The sequence below is a fragment of the Ursus americanus genome, chromosome 23 (assembly GCF_024610735.1).
Source record: "Ursus americanus isolate L20-20 chromosome 23, mUrsAme1.1.p, whole genome shotgun sequence".
NCBI lineage: Eukaryota > Metazoa > Chordata > Mammalia > Carnivora > Ursidae > Ursus > Ursus americanus.
Genome location: NC_142149.1, coordinates 12,055,417 through 12,080,398, shown reverse-complemented (window position 1 = coordinate 12,080,398; position 24,982 = coordinate 12,055,417). Strand labels below are relative to the sequence as shown.

Genomic DNA, 24,982 nt, shown 5'->3' with positions numbered 1-24,982 from the left:
AAAAAGCGGTGTCTGCTTTTGCTTTCAATCTTTAAAATGTTGAAAAGAAGGCTTTATCCTGTATAAACTCTAAAGTTTTACACATTTTTTTTCCAAAGTGTTAGTCCTTTTTTTTAAAATTTTCGTTGACATCTGTAGAAACTTCTGTTCATGTAAATAACAGTGTTAAAAAGTCACTTTGACTTTTGAAAGCTGCCAGATTCCTTTATCATTGTCTTTGAGAGATTAGGATGTTTGTTTGGAAGGTTGTCTTTTTTTCTAAATAAAACTGAAGTTTTGTTGTTCCATTGTAATATTTCACTTTAATCGGATTGGTTTCTTGTGGAGATAATATATAACAGGAACCCAAAATAGTTCAATAAAAAACCTTCAATTATAAATAGGCTGGCTGTTGTTGGCTGGCTTTCGGTGTCCTTGTCAGCTGCATTGAGACTGCTGCTTTTGATGGATGTGGAAGAATTTCTCTGCCTTTTTTCTACTGTTCTTTATAACCAAACTCTCCAAAAAGAGTTGCCTGCTTACTTGCTGCATTTCTCATATTTTCTTCCGGTGCCCATGTCAGTGGGGCTATCAGCCACTTCAGTACCCTGAAAACTCCCCAGTCAACAAATGACCTCTGCACTAAATGCAGTGCTCATTCCTCAGTCTTCATCCCCAGTGATGTCTCAGCAGTTCTGACATCGCCCATCACTCCCTCTTCTGTAGACTTTGATCACATGATCAGTTAGGAGGAACATCGCTCTTTCCAGGGGTCTCTCCTGACTGGCTAGCTGCTCCTACTCCACCTCTTTTACCGGCTCCACCTCATCTTCAGAACCCTTAACGTTAGCCAGTCCCGGACTGATCTTGTCCAGTCCCACAGCTTCCCGTGCCTTCGACATGCTGAAGACTTCCGCTTTGTATCTCTTGTCCTCGTCTCTCCCCTGAGCTCCAAACTTGGATATCCAGCTTGTACCTAACATCTGCCCTGAAATTCTAATAGGAATCCCACACTTTACAATTTCTGAAACAGAACTCTTGATTCTCCCTCAGTCTTCGCCAAACCAGCAACCAGGACTCAGAGTTATTCTTGACTCATTTCATCCATCCACACCCACATTCTTCCTGTCAGAAAGTCCTGATGATTTTATCTTCAAAATGTATCCCACATCAGACCACTTCTCACATTTCTGCTGCTGCCACTCTGGTCCACAAGTACCTGGTCTCCTTGTTTTCACACTTGCTCTTTCCACACAACAGTCAGATCGTTCTAGAAATTAATCAGAGAGTATATTCCCCTGCTCAAAACCCTCCATGGGCTTCTCATCACTATTAGAGCAAAATGGAAACTCCTTAGTTTTGCCCTCGAGGTGCTGTGTGATCTGGCCCCTGCTTGCCTCTCCACCTTACCTCTTGCTCCTCTCCCCCACAATTAGGCAGATCCAGCATGCAGCTTTCTTTTTATAAATGTGCCAAGCTTGTTCCTATATAAGGCCTTTCCACTTACTTTTTCCATTTCTCCTTCGGATCTCATATCTCCTAAAGACCAACTGGTCCCTGCCTAAGTGTTAAATTCCCCTATCCTTTTCCATTGTTGTACCCACACTACTCACTTCTTATGCTTTATTATTGTTTGTTTACTTGTTTATTATTCAGTGTTTCTCCTGGGCCTAGAACAATGCTTGGCACATAGTAGACATCCAATAAAAATTTATTGAATAGGTGGATGGATGGATGGATGGATGTTTCTTCAATGATGGCACCCCAGTTAGACTGAAAAGATTTCATAAAGAATAATTCTTGGGCCCTGATTTCACCAACCAGTAAAATTGACACAGACACTGTAGCTCTCTAGAAACAGATCAAAATATTTTTGCTGCTATTGTATCAAATGTGATTTGAGTGTATCCATAATAAAGCTTAAAATTATGAAAATAATACTGAACTGGTAACCATTTGAAAGAGGATAACTAAGTGATAAAGGGAATGAAGCAGCTTCCATATGAAGATTTTTTTTTAATTTTAATTTTAGGCAGAAGATTGAGAGATTTTTTTTGATCAGATTCTCTGATCTTCTAATACCATGATTGGGTTAATTCAGATTATTTTTTCAACAAAGCAGTGTTTAGAAAAATTGGAAAGAGTAGCTTCAAAACAATTAAAAAGAAGGTATAGGAATGCCTCATTTGTCATTCCAGATAACTAAAATGTAATCCCTACATATGTGCCCAAACTGACATTTTGAAGTCCATTTCTCTGACATACCCCCTGACTCTATTAAACAAAAATGCTGATGACATTGGACATTAGCAACCCTCCCAAAATTCCGTTGTCCTCATGGACACTGTGATGCCACATGGAAGATGGCTTACCACCAGTATGCCCCGTCCTCATTCTGGCTGTCTCCTTTTATGGTTCTAAGTCTGATTCTCCAGATGTCACTTTATTGTGATGGCAGCTGATTTCAATCTGATAGGTGATTTTCTACACCCAAAGGCATAGGCGAGGGCTTCAGGGCAGTTCCTAAATAACATACACAGTTGATGCTAGAATTCTGATCTCTGGACAAGTGAGGTATTATGGTGGTAGTAGAAATGGGAAAATGACCTAAAATACTTAAAATGATGGTGTTGAGGAGGTCCTTTATGACTCTTCCTGCTTCTATAAAGATTACTTATACGGAATCTCTCTGACTAAATGGACTATGAACTTGACCTAGCATAGTGGTATTTAATGTTATCCCATTAACAGCATATCGAAGATATAATTCATATTTAGGATGACCATAGTTCTAGTTTCGATGCCTGTTTTCTCAGTGTAATTCTTAACACTCCATTTATTCTCAAAAGTCATCCAATCTTGACAATAAATTATATTCACCCTTTTACATAAGGCATTTTTTTAAAGATTTTATTTATCTATTTGACAGAGACTGCCAGCAAGAGAGGGAACACAAGCAGGGAGAGTGGGAGAGGAAGAAGCAGACTCCCAACAGAGGAGCCTGATGCGGGGCTCGATCCCAGGACTCCGGGATCATGCCCTGAGCTGAAGGCAGACACTTAACGACTGAGCCACCCAGGCGCCTCTTACATAAGGCATTTTAAATAATTCACGAAGTACTATTAATTTTTTTCATTCAGCCCAGAATGTAGTTGCCTGAAATAGGGAAATAAAACTCAGATACAGGATTTCTTAAGTGATGACATCAGAAATATACTTAGTGAAGGGCAGCTGGGTGGTACAGTTGGTTCAGTGTCCAACTCTTGGTTTCTGCTCAGGGTCTTGAGATCGAGCTCCATGTTAGGCTCCATGCTCAGTGCGGAGTCTGCTTGAGTTTCTCTCTCCCCCTCCTTTTACCCCTCCACCCCATGCTTGCGTGCATGTGCTCTCTCTCTCTCAAATAAATCTTAAAAAGAAAAAAAAGAAAATATATACTTAGTGAAAAATTATGCTTAATGTGCTAGGCAAAAAAAAAAGGGGGAATTGAGGAAGTTTTTCCTGGTGACTGTAAAATATAGATCTCTTGTAGGGGAATTTTTTTTTTAAAGATTTTTATTTATTTATTTATTTGACAGAGAGAGAGACAACCAGCAAGAGAGGGAGCACAAGCAAGGGGAGTGGGAGAGGAAGAAGCAGGCTCCCAGCAGAGGAGCTCGATGTGGGGCTCGATACCAGGACTCTGGGATCACGCCCTGAGCTGAAGGCAGACACGCTTAACGACTGAGCCACCCAGACGCCTCTTGTAGGGGAAATTTTGACAATTTATACATATCTGTTGAGTGAATAATTAGATATACTTACCTACATTTTAAGAGTAAAATTATCTAAAATTTGTTTTCTAGAAAAAGATGTATAGATGTATAGACTTAGAATACAAAACAATGTCATGAGAATTAGATTGCACATCTAATTTTAATAATACAGAGAAAATATATATTTGTGAATCAAAATACAAGGCTTTTCTTATGTTTACATAAATTAACAGTGAGTTTGCTTATGTAAACCAAGCAAAACACATTTTTAAAAAACTATAGGTAATTAATCACAACGCTTTTAAGACATGCTGAGAGGTTATTGAAAGGTGGCAAATTCTTTTGGATGAGGCCTTGTTTATTGTTTAACTTTTTTATCTGTGTCAGGAAAACAATCTGTTCTAAAGAAATGTAATCTCAAGATATTAACAGCTATTAGCTTCAGGTTAAACATGTTAAAAACAGAATCATTTCTGATTTTGTGGATTTTTCTAGATCTAGATATATTAAATACTTGGTGATGATAAACTACTTTTAAATTATCACTAAATATGTGAAAATTTGGAATTAGCAGAAGTGTTCAATGATTCATAAAAGGACTCTTTTGATTAGAAAACTGCTAAGACATATTAAGACATTTAAGACATTTAATTTAGCAAAAATTTGCCTAAGAAAAGTCAATGCATGAAACATGATACATTTAGATATTATAATGCTATCAACTTGTAATATGAATGATCCAGAAGTTATCTTTATGATCCAGAGATTATTTCTATGAAATTATTTATTTGGAGTGGAGAATAGAGTTTTCAGGATACTATTTGGGGCTGGGTTAAATTATGCAATCAAATTTTGAGAAAATAATGCAACCTCTAGGTATTTGGGGAAAAGTCTTCCTTGCTAGATGCAAGCTAATTTTGCATCTACATAAATTACATTTTGAAAACTTTTGACACAAGTATGAGATACTTTTCTTTTAATCATATATTTACCACTCTTTTCCATTTAAAAATGTTGCACAGTAGAGAAAGAAAAGAATTTGAGGCAGTGGCATCAAACTACAGCATTTATTATTGCTTAACTTTCTGTGAGTCAGGAATTCAGGAGCTGTATAACAGTGGTTCTGGCTTGGGATGTCTCATGTGGTTGCAGTCAGACAGTAACTGGGCTGAAGCCATTTGAAGGCTTTTTCCTCACATTTCTGGTTTTTGTGCAAGGAAGATTCAAACAACTGGGGCTCCTCTGACATCTCTCTGTATGTGGTTTCTCAACATGGCAGTTTCAGGATAGCTTGACTTCTCACATGTTGGCTTACGATTCCCAAGGCTCATGTCCTGAGACAGAGAACCAGGTGGAATCTGTATCACCCTTTTGACCTACTCTCAGAAATCCAAGTAGTGTCATATCTACCACATTCTTTTGGCCAAGGCAGTTACAAAGTTTGCCCAATTCCAAGAAGAGAGATCTTTGACCTCATCTCTTAATGCAGGAATATGAACACTATATTGTGAACAGAACATGTGGGAAAGGGTATATTGGTGTGGACATCTTTGGAAAATGTAATCTGCACTGATAAAATGTATGACTTACTATAATGTGCTAGGCAATATGATGAGTTCTGGGAATAAGAAGATGAATAGTATACAATTCCTGCTTGCGTGATGCTGTTGTCTAGTAAGGGGAACATCCATGTAAATAAATTATATACAAGGGGATAGGTGTAATAAGATAAGAGAATGAGTAGCTTTGTGGAAGGTAGGATGTCGGCAGATTTGATGGAGGAGTGTTTAATGAAGACTTGAAGATAAAAGGAAGTGAGTAATCTAGAATGTCTCCCAGTTTCCTGGTTTTGGTAATCAAGTGGATGAAGGTTTTAAGATATGTTGGAGTAGAGACACCTGTGAAATATCCACATAGAAATGGCCATTGGTCATCAATAAGACTTTCAGATAAAATGTTTGTGTTGAAGATATAGATTTGAGAGATACTGACTTTTGGGTGGAATCCAAAGACCTACACATGGATGATATTTCCCAAGGAAATTTTCTGGAATAAGAAGAGAATACAGGAAGTGATGTAACCCTGTGGAAAATAACACTCAATGAATGTGCTGGGGAAGATGTCAGGATAAATGTCAGAGTACAGACCTCCAAAAATTCTTTCCTCCGTGAAGCAATGAGAAAACAGGCAAAAATGACCATAATCAACCTTTTCAGAACTGTGGAAATTAACCAAAGGCTTAGAGCAATCTAGGGAACATTCATTAAAAACAAAAACAAAACCCAGCTGAACCCAGTAAGAAGAGCAACTTTGTGATTTTTAAACTTATGCTAATCGTATCCTACCTTTCTTCCCAGCTCTGCAGTCGCATTGAAAACTAACAGCCAGCAATCATGGAGAAAATTAGTAGCCTGGAAACCACCAGGGAGCTCAAACAGGTAGCTCCTTTAAAGCTTATTTCCTGAGAACTATTGTTATTTGACCTATCTAATGGATCCCAGGGAGACCCCACTCAGAAGGCTGTCTTTATGTGTCCAGACTTGGAGTTCACCCAGTAAGAAAACCCTTTTCTCTGGGAATAGTTTTCAAAAACAATTAGAGATAATTATTTAAGATCATGGCTGCCTGACATGGTATATAACAGCTGGGGCAAACAGTAGGCTAACCCAAAGGCTTAAAATGTAAAACTGGGAAACGAGCTGTCCAAAGGGCTTTCGTAATCTCCAATATATTACTTGGAATCTAGAATGCCATGTACAGTTGTATGGCCACGTGCACGTCCAGGGCTGTGTGCATGCCTAGGAAAGATCTGAGAAGATTCTAAACTCTAAACTCTGGCCTGCACAAATAGGAAGAGAAGCCTCTTGATGCTCTGAACAAATAAGAAGAGAGGGCTAAGGCAAAGTCGTAATCTGCTATCTTAGTGCTGAAGGTGTACACCTACAAGTACATATAGGCCCTTGGCAAAAACCAGAAGACATTTAAGGAAACCTCTGCCCAATCATTAGTGTATCACCAATCAAACAGAAACTTTAGTGACCATTTATGATAGAGTACATACTTTTCAGCATTAGTTCAGAAGTCACTAAAAATAATAACAACAATAAACCCCAGCAACAACAAAAAACTCTGGGGAAAGGAGAGAATCTGATTTCCATAATTGCCACATTATAATATCCAAAATGTAACGTTTTCAGCAAAAGAATTATGAGACATGCAAAGAAACAAAGTATGGCCTGTGGGCAGGGAAAAACAAAATCAATAGAGACTGTCCCTAAGGAAGCCCAGATGTTTGATTTAGTAGATAAAGACTTTAAGTCAACTATTTGAGATATGTTCAAAGAAATAAGGAAACTATGTATAAGAAAACTAATGGCAAGATCAACAGCTGATTTCTCATCAGAAACCATGAAGGTCAGAAGGCAGTGGAATGAAATATTCAAAGTCCTAAAGGAAGCATGCCTTAGCCAAGAATTCTGCATCAGGTAAAATCATGTTTCAGAAAGAAAGGATAAATTAAAAAGGTTCACAGGTAAATAAAGACTGAGAGAATTTGTTAATAGCAACCCTGCTCGACCAAATGTAAGAAGAGCTAAAGTTATGAAACTCCTAAGAGAAAATATACATCTTTGTGACCTTGGGTTAGGCAGTGGTTTCAGAGCTATGACAACAAACACAGAAGCAACAAAAGGGAAAATAGGTAAATTGGACTTCATCAAAAGTAAAAACTTTTGTGCTTCCAGGAACATAACCACCAAAGAGCAAAAAGACAATCCACAGAATGGGGTAAAATATTTGCAAATCATCTATCTGATAAGGGTCTACAAGCCTCTATAAAGAACTTTTATAACCCAACAATGAAAGATAATCCAATTTTGAAATGAGCAAAGGGTTTGAATAGATATTTCTCTAAAGAAGGTATATAAAGGGCCAATAAGCACATTGAAAAGATACTCAACATTATTTGTCATTTCAGAAATGCAAATCAAACCCATTATCAGATACTACTTCACATCCACTAAGAAGGCTGCAATCAAAAAGATAATAAGAGATATCAAAAATGTGAACAAATTAAAACCCTCATATTTTGCTGGTGGGAATGTGAAATGGCAGAGAACCATTTGGCAGTTCCTCAAAAAGTTAAACATAACATTACCATAAGACCCAGCAATTTCACTTTTAGGTATGTCCCAAAAGAAATGAAAACATAAGTCCATGCAAAAACGTGTACATAAATGTTCATAGGAGCATTATTCATAATTGTCAAAAAGTAGAAACAGACCAAATGCCCACTAATGATGATAAATAAAATATGGTATATCCGTACAATGGAATATTATTTGACCATAAAAAGGAATGAAGTACTGACTCATGCTACAACATGGATGAACCTTGAAAACATTATGCAAGTGAAAGAAACCAAACCCAAAAGGCTACACATTGTATGATTCCATTTATATGAAATGTTCATAGACGAATTCGTAGAGACAAAAAGTAGACTGGAGGTTTCAAGGGGCTGAGGGGAGGGGGAAATGGAAAATGACAGCTAATAATACAGGATTTCCTTTTGGCTGATAAAATATTCTGGAATTAGATGATTGCACAACTTTGTGAATATCCTAAAAATTGCTGAACTGTATACTTTAGAAGGATGAGTAAGGTAGTAAATGAATTACATATCAATTTTAAAAAGAGAGTGTGGATTATGAAAAAAAGCAATTAATAATATTGTGAAAGGAATGTATCAAGAGGTGGGAGAACTCATGAGAGACTGATTTCACACCCACCCACAGTTAAGTTTCTCATCCCCACGTTCTGAAGAATTATTTATGATCCACCCATAGTTAGACCTCTCAATACATCTTTCATTTGTTCCAGTTGCACTCTGAAAAATATGCCCAAATTAAACATCTTTAAACAAGGAATTACTATAGGAAAATCCATTTGTGAATGTGTTAGTATTTGGGTGAAAGATAGATGGTAGAAAAGTGCAAAGAGTTGAAAATGCTATTATTTCCTTTTGTTTAATTTTATGATTTTCCCTAATGCAGCTTTCTCCTTCAGAAAGAGGCACAGGGCTAGGAGAGCCGTGGTTCATTTCCTTTGTCTCCCCAGTTACTGTCCTCTCATTAGGACTTTGAACAAAAGCCCTCACCCATTGGCAGCAGCTCTCTTTGACTATTGCCACAGTTATCTGCTCTGCTTTTCTGGTTCATTCTCCATGGTCCCAGGCGAGCCATCTTCTCAACGATAGCTTTATGATTTCACTCGCTGCTCACAGACCTTGAATGCATCCCACTGCCTCCAGAGTAAAATCCAAATTCCTTGGCCTCAGATTCCTTGATTTGGCCAAAACCTTGAATTTTTGGCTCTGAAGTCAGAATGGAGTGGGAGACAAACAAGAGAATAGATATAACCAATAATGAGTATGTCTGGGTGAAGTGGAGGGGTTAGCACATTGGGAAATTATATCAGGGGGATTAGAAACTTTTTATCTCAGCTGTCAAGGACATGGCGTTTCTTATTGGTAGAAATTTCTAGAGATCTGTTGGCAGCCATAGGTTTTATTTCAAATGTAAGGAATGAAAGAAAACAAACTTTTTTTTAGGAAATTGTGCATAGAAAACATTTCCTCTTTATTTCACCTCAAAAAAAGGGGGAAGTAACACTGGAGAATTAAATACGACACTCAAATTTAAACTTTGAAAAACAAGTGGAAGGGCACAGCTTTTGAGCCTATCTTGCATGAAAACATTTCTATTGTACCTTTGATCAGTCAAGGAAATTTAAAAATTTAGTTTCCACCTGTTCAGCTAGTAAATTATTTAGTTCACATCTTCTGTTTTTGTTTTGTTTTAAAAATACTCTGAAGGCTTGTGGCCATTTTAAAAAATTAAGAGCCCACTAAAGTACTCTAGAGCAAAGTCTGTTTCATGATATATTTGTACATGGGGTTTTATTTGGTCTTTATTTTTAGGTGAATTGAAAACGATAGTCATGTAATTAATTAGAAAAAGCACTTCAAGGGTTTTAGTAGCTTTAGATTCTGAATGAATTAACTATAACCTTCCCAAACAAGAGACAGTAAAAATTCCTGGAATTTTTCCAAGTTCTCTTGTGAGATTATAGTCCTGGAGATGCATGACAACCGACCAGTATGAAGCATGTCAAGAAGCTGGTTTAGGGTGTGAGCAAAGTTATGTGCAAATCTAAATGAAATTTAATAATGGATAGAACATAGGATAACATCAAATGCCCTTCAGAACCTGGCTCTGCTGTGGATTTAGTCTCTGTGAGTCCAGTAACCTACACATGAGCAACATTGAGTTTTCAGACATGCAAAGTGGGGAATCAGATTGTGATCCACAGTGGATTTCAACAAGTTAGATGCACCTTGTGGATGGTTTCACAAGAAGTGCTTGAATACTCTTGGAAGTTAGCTGACCGACCAGCCAGCCTTTCCAAGTGATACACAAATCTAGATAAGAATGTTTCATTCAGGGGCGCCTGGGTAGCGCAGTTGTTATGCGTCTGCCTTCGGCTCAGGGCGTGATCCTGGCGTTCTGGGATTGAGCCCCACGTCAGGCTCCTCCACTAAGAGCCTGCTTCTTCCTCTCCCACTCCCCCTGCTTATGTTCCCTCTCTTGCTGGCTGTCTCTCTCTGTCAAATAAATAAATAAAATCTTAAAAAAAAAAAAAAAGAATGTTTCATTCAAATGTCTATAGAAAGACATTAAGTTTCAAATTTAAATATACAATATATAATTTACCTTTTATAACCAAACATCCTGGAGAGGTGATAAGGATGTGAATCCCCATGGATTTGGGTCATAGGCTGACAAACACCTAAAGATCCAAGAGGTGGGAGTCTGGGGGCATTTTGTTGAGAACCACAGTGCTGGGAAGCCAGTGAGATTCCAGAGGGAATTTGGAGCTCTGCCAACCAAGCCAGACCCCATTGCTGAGGCTCCATTCCATATTCACACCCCACCCAGTTGTCTCCAAGGGAGCTAGACAAGCAAGCTATAAGCATCTCCCTCTTTTCCAGCTTTGGCTGGAAAGTATGGGAGACCCTCGGACCCATCACCACCCCACAGTGAGAACCACCATGACCCTCTAAAAAGCAGTCTCAAACATCCTGGAAATTTTGAGTTGAAAGAGACCTCAGGGCTGTCTCATTTCCATCCCTGGATGCAGACTGATGTTGAGGGAGAGGGAATTTTAGAGAAACTTCAGCCCTAGCAATTTCAAAGACAAGTCTTCATTTCAATAATTATATATATGATGCCTAATTAATCTGTGCTTTTTCTGTATCATAACCACTACAAATTGACTTTTTTTAGAGTCTCCTACTTTCCCACATTTGTGTTTCTTCACTTATTTCAAATTCAAAGGAGAAATGAAGTCCCTTTCTTTGAGGAAGGAACATCAGTAGTGACTAGTCCTGCATTGTTTTAATGAGAACAAGAGCAAAATGTTCCAGAATTGCTTGCTCGCAGCTACAAAGCACGTTGAGGGAATAAAAATTTCCTTCATTAAATACGTGAGGAAGAAAAAAGAATTGTTTTGAAGTTCTTATGATCAGCTTGTATCAGCTTCATTGTAAACTGATACTGAAGAGTCCCCATTACGATCTGTAGATTTTGGTGCCAGAAGGGTTTTTTTCTTAGGCTGAGTTATTAAATTCTGTCAGCTGCTGGGCTGTCATATAGAGATACAGTAAATCACATTATATTTTGTCATGGATTACACAGAGCAATAAATTTGGGAATAAAGATCAAAGTAGTTCCACAATCACATCTGAGTGTAGGAGGGATGTTTAACTTGTAGGAAACTGATTTAGGTGAAGCTGTTGCGGTCCTTGTGTGAATTCGAAATGAATTTGGATATTTGGTTGAAAATGAATGAGGATCAAATCCCAAAATGACTTTGAGTTTTTGTATTTAGTTCAGAGACGTTAATGCTAACGCCTAGCTGCGTGGCTTGAATTAGACAAATACGAGCTGAGAGTGGAAGAGTCCGTGAAAACTCTGTTTTTTTAATGTATTTTAATTGCTTTCATGACCAAACACTGTATTCCTCTCTGTTTTTATTTGGGGTGTTGGGGGACAAGGCAATTAGTTAAATGCTCTGGTAGTTATACCGTCTGACTCCTTGGAGCTGACTGTTTGCTTTTCGGGCATTTAAAGCCATTAAAACTAAGCCAGCTTAAGATCACTGAGCAACCTTGATTATTTAGATCTTGATGGTGATTATCTTTTTTCTGTGTTACCATAGCAACCCTTTGGGGGTTATCAAAGTTGATGATATTCATTTATTTAAAACAACCAGCCTCAACTTGTTGGGTTCTTTTCAAAGAAAAGTCACAATAGAAATGAGATAATATAGCAGTAGTATAAGCAGAAATTATGTGCTTTGCAAATTATTGTTTTTTATTTAGGAAAGTGCTCTCAGTCATATCCTCAATTAGCTGGAGCAGTGGTCCCCAAACTTGGCGGACTATTAGAAACAAAGGGAGAGTCTTTAATGTAGATGCCCAGGCCCCAAGATCCTGGAGATTCTGATTCAGTATGTTTAGAATCTCAACTTTTCCTCCTCTCACTATTTTTTTCTTTGTTGTAATCCTGTCTGGAGAAATATTTCTCAGTGCTGTAGCCTATTCACAGATATTTAAGCTATGCAAAATTATTTCTCAAGGTTTTGGTTCCTTGTTTTATTTGTATTAGTCTATCATCATCCTTTTATTAATTTTAATTGATTTCATTAATTACTTTTAATTAATTAATTAATGACTTTATTAATTAAATTTAAGTTTTCTTTCATGAAATCTAGAAGGCTTACACTAATGCTAGAGTAAGTCAGTCTGACATCTGACATCAACAGATCATCCCCGAAAGGTCATATGAGGATTAAGACCTCTCCATTCCAAGTGTCATCAGAATAAAGTGTAATTGGGTTATAGATAGGATGGCTTGTGGTGCTGATTTTGGTTTGAAAGGAAATAAAAGGCCAGTTGGTGAGTGTGTGCGTCAGGTGTCTCCCCAAGAGAGCATTCGACTAGGATGGAAGGTTTAGCAGTGGTGCTGCAAAGGCCTAGTTGGAAGAAACTGAACAGTTTGAAGAACTCAGCATCAGTAAGGGGATGGGGGTCACCCTTCAACAGTAGATTATGGAGATTTGACTTACAGGCCTGAGGCTCGCTTTTCCTCCTGTCTTCTGATAATGCTGTGATGCCCCATAAGTCGAATGCTCCCAGATTGGAGCCACTATTTTAGAGCATCTCCATGAAAAACCAAAGGCAGGTAGAGCTTTCAGAGAATGACCCGAGCCCCTATGTTTGCTACTACTGTGCAAGGGATCAAAGGAGCCAACCATACTACTGCATATCCACAAAAATGGCTACAATCAAAAAGAGAGAAAATAACAAACTTTAGCAAGGATGCAGAAAAATTAGAACCCTCATACTTTGCTGGTGGGAATGAAAAATGGTACAGCCACCTAGGAAAATAGTTGGGCAGTTCCTTAAAAAGTTTAACATTAGAGTTACCATATGACCCAGCAATTCCACTCCTACCTAGGAGCTTGACACCTGCAAATAGAATCCCCATGATCTTCTGTTGAGGGATGAACATTGAAAATCTATTTCCCCTCCAAAAAACATGTATAAGAATATTTACAGCAACATTATTTATAATAGCCAAGAAGTGGAAACAACTCCAATGTTTATCAACTGATGGATAAACCAAATGCGGTGTAGCCATACAGCGGGACATGTTAGTTGACAGCGAAAAGGAAAGAAGTGCTGATCTAGGCTGCAGCGTGGATGAACCTTGAAGACGTGCTACTTGAAAGAAGCCAGTCACAGGGCCACATGTTGAATAACTCCAGTTTCTATGAAATGTCCAGAATAAGAAAATCCATAGAGACAGAAAAGAGATTAATATTCGTCAGTGATGGGGGGAGGGGAAAATGGGAAGCAACTGCTAAAGGGTGTGGAGTTTCTTTCTGTTATTTTTTTTTTTTTTACGATTTATTTATTTTAGAGAGAGAGAAAGAGAGCATGAGCTGGGGGAGGAGCAGAGGGAGAGGGAGATAAGCAGATTCTGTGCTAAGCAGAGATTCCTGACACGGGGCTCCATCTCAGGACGCCACCATCCTGACCTGAGCCGAAATCGAGAGCTGGACGCTCAGCAGGCTGCCCCCCAGGTGCCCCTGGTGTGGGGTTTCTTTTTGAGGTGATGAAAATGTTCTGGAAGTTGATAATGATGATAGATAGACAGCCCTTTGAATATACTAAAACCCCTCAAAACTGTACAGATGAAAAGTGTGAACTATATGGTATGTGAATTCTGTCTTACTAAATCTGCTATTAAACGTAGGAAGTCTGACAATGCTAAGTAGGGTTGAAAGTGTGGAGCAAAAAGAACTCTTAGACACTGTGGTGAGACTATAAAATGTTGGTGGCATTATCCTTTAAAGCTGAACGTTTGATTTATGACCATCAGTTCAGCTCTTTAGCATATGCCCTAGGAACCCACAAATACGCACCAGAAGACATGCATAGGAATGCTCATAGCAGCGTGGTTCGTGGAAGAAAAAATGAAAAGCACAAATGCCTGTTAACAAGAATGAATGATTTTGATCTGTTCACACAATTGAAAACTCTCAAGCAGTGACTATGAGGGAAATACAGCTTCAAATGAAACATCATGAATTCATTTTTAAAAAAACATCTGAGAAACAGCAAGTTTCAGGAAATTACACAGAGCATGATTATGTTTGTATAAGGCTAAAACCAATATGTCAGAGATCCTTCCGTATGTGGTATTTTAAAGCAAGGCAATAAATAAAATTTAGAGTAGTGGTTAATTCTCGGGAGGAGTTAGAGGATGCAGTGGGGTGGGACGATCGCTGGCATTTGCAAAGCTAGCTCTTAAGTGGTATGGTGGTTGTAGGGGGGCTCTTTATCATCTTTCATAAACGTGCAGAATGTTCTTTTGCATGTGTCAATTTTATAATTTAAGCAGTTACAAATAAAAATTATTAGCAATGTCAAAAGCAGCAGAGCACCCCATTTTGGGGGACATGTCAAGAAAAAAAAATTGCTTCCCCAGTAAAGAATCTGAGACAGCAGTTATTTTCAAGGACCCAAAGTGAAAGAAGGAACAAGAAAGATTAACAAGAATTGATTGCAAAAGACTGATTCTGACAGCTGACTTTTCTAATAGCCTGATCCTACAGTTTTGTAAGCTCAGCTCTCTAGTAAAGTAACTTCTCTCTTGTTTCCACTTTATCCGTCAAAAAATGCAGACATGTCTTCGACCTCAACATTACTCAGCTCGTTCGCCTCCAAGATCTCAGCCCATCAGGTTCTCCTTTTGATCACTGTTGCCTTCCCTTTTATTTTGCCCGTTCCCTCACGCATAAAGAACGTGCTCTTTATCCTCATTCCAGTGCTTACTCACCACTCTCTGATCCCTTGCCATCTTGAGCCTCCACCGTTCCCATGTTGCTAAACCTCAGGCCTATTTAATTTTTATTGACCACTTTATCTGCACATTATAAAGTAATGCCCAGCAAAGTTCAATAATTTGCCCATGGTCACACCACCCATGTTGGTTTAACTTCAGAGCTGGTGCCCTTAACTACCATGCTCTACTGCTTACCGTTTGGCAACAGTTGTTGGGATAGTCAAAGTAACTGGAGTTGGTGAAAAAGATGGTTGAAGTAGTTTTGAGGGTCTGGGTGATGGGAAATTCACAGCAACAAAACCAACTGAAGACTTTGTGTATGCAGACAAAGGGGGGATAGAACATGGTTTTGGGGTTTTTTTTTTAAAGATTTTATTTATTTGAGAGGGAGAGAGAGCATGAGCAGGGAAAGGGGCAAAGGGAGAGGGAGAAGCAGGCTCCCCACTGAGCAGGGAGCCCGATATGGGGCTCGATCCCAGGACCCTGGGATCATGACCTGAGCCAAAGGCAGACGCTTAACCAACTGAGCCACCCAGGCATATTTTTTATAGGCATCATACTCATTGTAGTCAAACATTTGAATATTATTTTTAAATAAATTGGTATGGTAAAAAAATAAAATAAAAATAAGAATTAATTGGTATGGTAATTCTATCTTCATATAGATGACCCTAGGAGGCTGGATAAACTCTGGATGAAATCTTCAATTAGGAGGATCCAATGATTGAATCTCAAGAATGTCCTCCCAGCACCTATTCCACACTTCCAAAATTATCCAGTAGAAAATTAACAGAGAGTTTGTTAAGTATTGAGATTTATATTGAACTGCCTACAAATCTAACATAGCAACTTCCTATAAATGCATGATTTCATAAACTCTCCAGTTCATATTCATTACATTCTTTTTTTCTTATACAAATGAGCCAAAAAGTAGAAAAATTTCCAAAACAATAAGCAAAATAATAATGGGATTTATGAGTATGACAAATCGACTTCTCTAACTCCCAGATTCAAAGCCTATTTGAAATAATTTATTACTTACCAAATAATTCAGTTAACATCATTTGATCATTGGACAATATCATCATGTTTCATTGTCTAAAGTCATATATTTGAGACAGATCTTCTATCTGCTTCCTAAAGGTACTGCACCAACAAATGTGTCACTCCTATTAAACTTAAAATGTATATTAAATATGTTAAACTTTGTTAAATACAGCAGTCATTTTTCTTCAACTTTTGTCAAATCATGCAACCTTAGATTTCGGTGTAAAGCGTAACAGTAACAAAGGCATAAAAATATTATGAAAGGTAGAGATTCTTAAAAAAAATTAATTGGCCCCATTTACATTTGGCCTTTGATGATAAATTCTTTTTTGCACATCAGAGAATAGTTGCTTCTTCCCTAGAGCAAAGTAAAGTTTTTTTTTCTCCTTCATTCTCTTAAAGTTTGTATTTCTGCCCAAGTCATAAATGAGTTTCAGTTTCTGTGGCCTCTGCTTCAGAGTGTTCCTCTGAGGGTGAGCTTTTGAAATATGATTAGATCTTAATTCTTTAACTATTTCCATAAGCTTGTTTCACAGTTTGCTTTCTTATTCAGTGAGTGGGGTGGAAATTCATGTAAATCTTATGTGATCATTTATGGGTGTTAGCCACATAAATACCTATGTTGCAACGGCAAGAAAATTAGTCCTTCTGAATTACAGTGATGGCAGAAAATCAACTGTCCCATGTTATTCTATAGGTTATCTGTCATTAAATGCACATTATTTAATGTAGACTGAGAATGTATTCAATACTAATTACGCCTAGTCAGAAATAGGGCCAAATTCAGGAATATGGGCACTTTTTCTGAGAATGGACCCGCCGATATTTACTGAGAACCCAAGAAGTAGTGATATTGATAATGATACCATAGCCCTTTTCCAAAACGGTCTGGCTTCTTTCTTCCTTTATAGAGGATGTGGCTTTTCGTGGAATTCTTACAAAATAGTTAGGCAGTGACAAAAGCAGAGCACTTGGAGTTCCTCATTACTCGATTCTGGTTCTGGGTAAAGCAACTGTATAAAATGACTTAATCAATTTTTTAGAAATGAATTATAACTGAAGAATCGCTCAGTATAGAGCACTGACATCTGCAGGTCAAATGTTAATTCAAGCCTGGAAGGAGGGAGTCTAGGCCTCACATTCCAGGACCCTCCCCGCATCCACGGTATCGGGCGCAGAACCAGCCTGTCATCTGTCTCCCGACTGTTGCCATCCTCTCATAGACCTCTCCTTCCTGGAGGGGAGGCCTGATGGCAAGGGGGATCCGAGCCAGATGCCACCAAAGTCTCATCCCAGCCCTTACTAGTGCTATACATGAAATGGTACACATCCCAGGTCCTAAACTCAGACGTGCTTATTTTGCTACAATCCCAGTTTCTGTTTTGAGTCGCCATTTGACTGCATGGCAAAAACTTGATACGTGTCCTCAGTCACCTCAGACCCTAGTCAGTCTCCCCCTTCCCCAGGACAGCATGTGAGCGTGAGGGCTCTACCATGCCATGGTGTGGTGGATGAAGCATGGAGCCCTCTGATCCTGGGTGTGACCCGTCCACGCAGGCGTCTCCTGAGACATCTGTGGCCCCGATCTTTGGTCATCGGTTGATCCGGGTCACTTCTCTGTAACCCCTCCTTTCTCTTTAAAGCCCCTCAGACCTTGCATTCTCTGTGTTACATCCATGCTGCTCTCCGACACCCAGGAGGTTTTATCACCATCTTGCCTTTCGTCGGGGAGAGGTGTGAACGCACAGGGAACTGGGTACAGCAGTCTTGGCAGCCTGCGTAGATATACACACCACACAGCCCGTTTCTGCTACAGCTCCATTGTACATACCTGGGTGGCTAAGAATGCAAGGTCACATGGGCCCTTGCCTTGTCTGGCATGTGAGCACAGCCCCCTCTGCAATTAGAGTATCCCTGTCTCTATGGGGGGGTCCATGGGTTCCCCATCCTTCAGGCTTGGCCCAGAGAATCGGACAAGAAACAAGGCCTTCCCTCAGGAACAGACTCCTGCATAAACATTTTCCCCTTCACTTCAGACGACGTCTCATTCCCCCGAGCTAGGGAATCATTTTTAGTCTGGGGTGGGGAAGCAGTAGGGCAAGCAGACGGAGTAAGACCCACTGTGACTGATACACTTTTTGCCCTGAGTTGAGTCCCACTGGCCCAGGTTATAGAGTCGAAAGCCAAACACTACTTCTTTTGTTTCCTCTGTATTTCTGCTATGTCATCCTTTTGGTGAGGTAGTAAGGGTAGCATGCCAAGCTGGGTTGGGTTTGGAGAATGGAAGAGAATACGAGGTTTAGGCTTCAGAAATATCCTGGTACCTGCAAGTGTGTCGTTCATAAAGATCACTAAGATGTCAACACTGGTACCCCGGATGATAGATTACAAGAAATTTTATATGTGTATTATATAAAGATATTCTATATATTACAACTCTTATTTAAAATATATTACTAAATATTAAAATATTAATATGTGCATTATTAAAATATATTAAGTGTATGCTATGTCATATATTATGTATTTTAAAAATATACTAAATATTAACATATTATTTTAAATATATTTATATATTTTATATATAATTTTTATACATTCATATTTTGCACCTGTTACTCCCTCCATTTGGAATTTTCTTCTTTCTTTTCCATTCAGTTGATTCCTATTCATTCCAAGCTGATAACCTCATGCAAGTTTTTTCACCTTTCTCTCTCTCAGTTTCGCGGTCTATAAATGAGGATAATAACTGTGGCTACCTCACAGAGTTTTGGGGTGGGTTAGATCTGTTAATATATGTAAAACATTTCAACAATATGTGTCAGTAGAGTAAGAGCAAAATAAATACTGGTTATTGTTTTGTTGTTGCTATCATCATCGTCATTATCTTCATCATCATTAGCCTTTAATATTCACCTCCTTGCAAAAGCCTTCTCCAGTGTTGAGGTATCTCATAGTTTTTCCCTAATAACCCCTGTGCATAGCTCTTCCATGACATTTGTGCTGTGTTTTATTGACTCACTTATTTGTCTCCTCCCCAACCGCAGTAAATCGTTTACATCTGTAAACATAGAGTGTCCGACATGGAGGAGGTACTCAAAGTAAGTGTTAATAAAACCATCACAGGGATATATCAGGATTTCAGGGCAGGCTCTGTGTGTATGTGTGTGTGTGTGTGTGTGTGTGTGTGTGTGTGTGTAAAATTAGCCTTTTACAATCACCTGGAAAGGAGTCAATGTAGGAATAAATATTGATGATGTGAAAGGGAAGGAGACTGGGCTATCAGACTCCTGATGGTGGTAAGAGGTGGAATCCATGTTTTGGTGGAGAAACAACACTCCCTTAAGTTATTGTGACATCGTTTCTGCATATTCTCTTTTCTGGAAGAGTTTATATGGAATTGATATTATTTCTTCCATAGATGTTTGATACAATTCACTAGTGAAGCCGCTTGGGCTTCAGTATAGTGTGTGAGTGAGTGCGTGTGTGTGTGTGTGCATGTTTAATACTTATAGAGATGTATGACTCTTTGAGTTTTCTATTCTTACCTTACTTTTGGTAATTTGTATCATTTAAGAGACTTTCATATTTTGCCTAAATTATCCAAAAATTTTGGCAATATGTTACTCATAGTATTTTCTTATTGCCCTATTAATCTCTGTGGGTTCTGATAGTGATGTCCCCTTTCTCTTGTTCCTGAAATTGGTTAATTTGTATCTTCTCTCAGTTGTTTCTGATCAGTCTACCTAGAGATTTATCGATTTTTATTTTATCCCAGGGAACCAGCTTTTGGTTTCACTGATTTTCTCTGTTCTTTTTGTTTTCTATTTCATTGATTTCTATTCTAGCATTTATTATTATTTTTCTTTTGCTTATTTTGTCTTTAATTTGCTGTTCTTTTTCAAGCTTCTTTAGGGGAAGCTTGTATCACTTATTTTAGATTTTCCTTTTTTGCTAATAAAATAATTCGAAGCTAAAAATTTCCCCTAAGCACTGATTTAGCTGCATTCCACAAACACTATACTTCCATTTTCATTAATTTTAAAATGTTTTCTAATTGCCCTTGTAAATTATTTTTTGACCCATAGAAATTAGGTGTATTTTTAATATTCTGAGAATTTCAAGAATATGAGGTACACATCTATTATCATTTCTAATTTAATCTCATTGTGGTCAGAGAATATACTGTGTGTGATTTCAGTCCTTTAAAATTTTATTGAAAGTTGTTTTATGACCCAGAATATGGTGTCCGATTAACGATCAAGTTGGTTGACAGCATTTTTCAGATCATCTACATCCTCACTAATTTTCTATCTCCTTTTTCTATCAATTCCTGAGAGAGTAGGATTGAAATCTCATTTACAATTTGTGGATTTGCCTATTCCTCCTTTCAGTGCTGTCGCTCTTTGCCTCATGTATTTTGAAGCTCTTGAAATTAGGTACTACACAGTAGCATTGCTCTATCATTGTAATGAATTAAATTTTTATCATTATTGGAATACTCTTTTCTCTACTAAGTTTCTTTGTTCTCAAATCTACTTTGATATTAGCATAGCCATCTCACTTATGATTACCTTTTGCATGGTTCATTTTTCTTCATCCTTTTACTTTTAACATGTTTATAGTGTTTATTTTGAAAATATCATGTAGTTACACTTTCTTTTAGATTCAGTCTGACAATCTTTGTCATTTAGGTAAAATTTTAAACTATTTATATTTAATGTAATTATTGATTTAGTTCGGTTTTATTCTACTATTTTGCTATTTGTTTTCTATTTGTCTCATCTTTTTTTCTCTTTTCCTCTTTTCATACCTTTTATTAAATTCCCTGAGTACTTATTAATATTCCATTTTATTTCTACTATTGTCTTAGTAGATATAGCTTTTTCTTTCTTCCTTTTTTTTGTGATATGGAGCTTTATTACAGTCTGCCTTCATGTACTCTTTTTTTTCTTTTTTTAAAGATTTTATTTATTTATTTGACAGAGAGCGAGGCAGCCAGAGAGGGAACACAAGCAGGGGGAGTGGGAGAGGGAGAAACAGGCTTCCTGCTGAGCAGGGAGCCCGATGCAGGGCTCAATCCCAGAATGCCGGGATCATGACCTGAGCTGAAGGCAGACGCTTAATGACTGAGCCCCCCAGGCACCCCTGCCTTCACGTACTCTTAAACCAGCTTATCATAAAATGTAAGTGCCTTCGTAACAGTGTAGCTTCATTTTCCTGTTCCTAGCCTGTTTCTACATATATTATAAACCCCTAAATATACTTTTATTATTTCTGCTTTTTTAAAAAAGAAATTTAGTTATTTATTTTAGAGCGAGAGAGAGAGAGCACATGAGTGGGGGGAGGAGCAGAGGGAGAGGGAGAGAGAATGTCAAGCAGACTCCATGCCCATCTTGGAGCCACACACAGGGCTCAATCCCAGGACCCTGAGATCATGACCTGAGCCCAGATCAAGAGTCAGCCACTTAACTGACCGAGCCACCCAGGTGCCCCTATTATTTCTACTTTTAAAAGTACATTTTCTTTAAAAGAAATTTTTAAAGGGGAAAAAAGATAATTCATATTTACATACTTATTTTCTGTGTCCAGTGCTCTTTATTGTTCAAGTTGATGCAGTTTTACATTTGGTATCATTTTCCATCTGCCTGAACAACTTCCTTGAACCTTGCTTGTTGTTCATGTCTACTGGTGAGAGATTTTTGCTCGAAGATGTCTGTAGTTCATCTTCAGTTTTGAAGGATATTTTTACTAAATACACAATTCTAGATTGACAGATTTTTTTTTCTTTCAGCACTTAAAGATTCATTATTTTATCTTCTGACTAGCATAGTTTCAGATGAGAAATCCTCAGTCATTCTTATCTTTTAAATGCATCTGCCTTCTCTGGCTGCTTTTAAGATGTTATCTTTAGTTCTGTTCTTGCAATTTGATTATGATGTATCTTGATGTGGTTTTCTTTGTGTTTATCTTTTTTGTTCATTGGTCTTCTTCCATTGGTGGGTTTACAGTTTTCTTCATATTGCAAAACTTGTTCCTATTGTGTCTTCAAATATTTTCCCAAACCTTTCTCCTTCTGATATACAATTATACATATGTTAGATGACATGATACAGTCTCATACATTACTGAGATTATTCATTAAATTCAGTCTTTTGTCTTTTTTCCAGTCATTTGGATATTTAAATGCCTTTTCTTCATATTCACTGATCTTTTCCTCTAATGTGCCAAATCTGTTGTTAATCCCATCCAGTGAAATTTTCCTTTCAGATAATATATTGCTATGCCCTGGGATATTTAAGGTTTGTTTTGTTTTGTTTTGTTTTGTTGCATATCTTCCATTTCTCTCCTCATCATGTAATGTTTTTGTTTAAATATTTAGATGTGGTTTTAATAGCTATTTTAAAAACATAATGGTAGTCTTTGTCTACCGATTTCACCATCTCTGTCATTTGTTAGTCTAACTCTATTGACTAATTTTTCTTCTGCTATGGCTCACAAATTCCTTCTTCTTCTTATGGCAACTATTATTGAATGCTGGACTTTATAAAATTTATGTTCTTGAATACTGGATTTTCTTGACTTCTTTTAAAAAAATATTGAGCTTTGTTTAGGAAGCAATTACTTGTCAATGACCAGTTTGATCCATTTGAGGCTTTTTTTTTTTTAAGATTTTATTTATTTATTCGACAGAGATAGAGACAGCCAGCGAGAGAGGGAACACAAGCAAGGGGAGTGGGAGAGGAAGAAGCAGGCTCATAGCAGAGGAGCCTGATGTGAGGCTCGATCCCATAACGCCGGGATCACGCCCTGAGCCGAAGGCAGACGCTTAACCGCTGTGCCACCCAGGCGCCCCTTTTGAGGCTTATTTTTAAACTTTGTTAGAGCAGATTTAAAGTTGACTTTACTCTAAGGCTAGTTTAACCCCGTGACTGAGCGTGACCTTCCTGGACGTTCTATGAGAACCATTCCGTCTGGCTGGTCAGAAGTCAAATATCCCTCAGCTTTGTGTAAGGTTGGGAACTTGGTTATCTTAAATCTCACCAGTCACTTTTTACTTGGCCTTGTAGAACCTTACCTTATACATGCACAGCTCATTATCAGCAACAGACTCAAAGGGAACCCAGGTAGGTGTCTGGAGCTCCTTCTGTGCACAGCTCCATCCTGTCTAGTGCCCTGCCCCCCACAAACTCCAAGTGCCTCAGCCTTCCCAAACTCCAGTCTTTGTCTCTTCAGTTCACAATCCTGCTATGCTTGCCTATGTTCAGGCCTGGATATGCCTCCAGGAAGAAAAGTGTGATTGGGAGGCTTTACCTCACTTGTTTCCCCTTTCTTCACAGGGTCACAGTCCTGTGCCTCTTGTTTCTCAACATCCTAAAACAGTTTTTCCCCCTATATTTTGTCCAGTTTTCTAGCTCTTGACTGTAGCAGATTAAGTATGGTCCCAGTTACTCCATCATAGCCCAAGCAGAAATAATGAATTTTACTTATGCTTCACAAATTTATACCTTTATTTTGAGGTAAAATATAGGCAACTTCAAGTTTGAAAATTCTGTAAATATTTTAAATATAAATATGTCCTATGAATTCTCTGAATATATTTTGTTTTTGCGGGGGGCACAGTTATATACTAACATCTGGCACCAACTGGCCATAACTGTATTCACAGTGTTGGGAGTGCTTCAAATGGATGCCTGCAAAGCTTTTGAGTAGAAAATACCGCATAATAATCTGAGCTTTATGTTATGTTTCAAGAATCTGGGAAGCATCCTTTTTTTTTAATCCTAAAAGCAAATATTTAAATCAAAAACTAATGCTGTTATATTTTAGAGAAATTTATCTTTATAAGATCTAGACTTGCCTTAAATATCGTTATTCTGGAGAAGTCACCTAATTCTCCTCTAAGTGATCCTGGAAATACGAATGCCTTAACTCTCACCAATAATAAGAAATGGAAAATAAAGGAATGAAAGACTGTTTTGAATGAAGACATAATGCAAAGTACCCTGCAACAAAAGAGTGGCATATCAGGATGACTAACAGTCATCAACACCTTTCTAAAAATTGGTTTATTTCTTTCGTCTAGAGTTTTAACCCAAGATTTTGATAGGAATTGCATATAGAAAGTAGACCAATTCATTGGTGGCTTTTTAACAAGGAGGACCTTGTTAAAGGTCTGAGAAAGAGGCCCTAGAAAAGCAGAGGGGAACTGAGTGCTTGGTGGAGGGTGGAGGGCTTGACCAGCCATAATGGGAGCAGTTAGGAAGTGCCAGACATTAAAAAAACAGCAATGACAAAACAAAGTAACTTTGCTTACTTCAAAATTATGATTTTCCTCTCATCTGGTATTCCACATCTGTTCAGGCTATGCTGCAGATGTTTGAAAACTGTCCTTCTGTATAGTAATGATAGCTATAAAAATAAGGCTTGGGTTAAAATAACCGTAACTTAACTTTATGTATGGAAATGTACAGTCAGGACCATCCTGAGAATAGTATTATTCAAAACATGTTTTAGGGACAGTTTTCATGATAAATTAGCTGTAAATTTTCAACCATGCTAAACCAGAGCTTTTTGTTGTTGTTGTTTGTTTTTGTTTTTGTTTGAGAGAGAGAGAGAGAGGGAGAGAGGGTGTGGGCGGGGGAGGGGCAGAGAGAGAGAGAGAGAGAGAGAGAGAGAGAGAGAATCTTAAGCAGGCTCCACACCTAGTGCAGAGCGCAACTCGGGGCTCCT

At 38.1% G+C, this 24,982-nt stretch overlaps 1 protein-coding gene across 12 annotated transcripts in view; it reads left to right on the top strand.

The window, feature by feature from the left end:
• CEP112 (centrosomal protein 112) overlaps nucleotides 1-24,982 on the top strand; it is a 437,573-nt gene that overhangs the window by 264,823 nt on the left and 147,768 nt on the right. Inside the window, exon 22 of one of the 12 annotated variants that reach the window (XR_015721256.1) lies at nucleotides 6,089-6,169. The exons of the other annotated variants lie outside the window; for them this stretch is intronic. The gene's annotated coding sequence lies outside the window, so the exon portion shown is untranslated. The remainder of the gene's footprint in view (nucleotides 1-6,088; nucleotides 6,170-24,982) is intronic. 12 annotated transcript variants of the gene reach the window in all.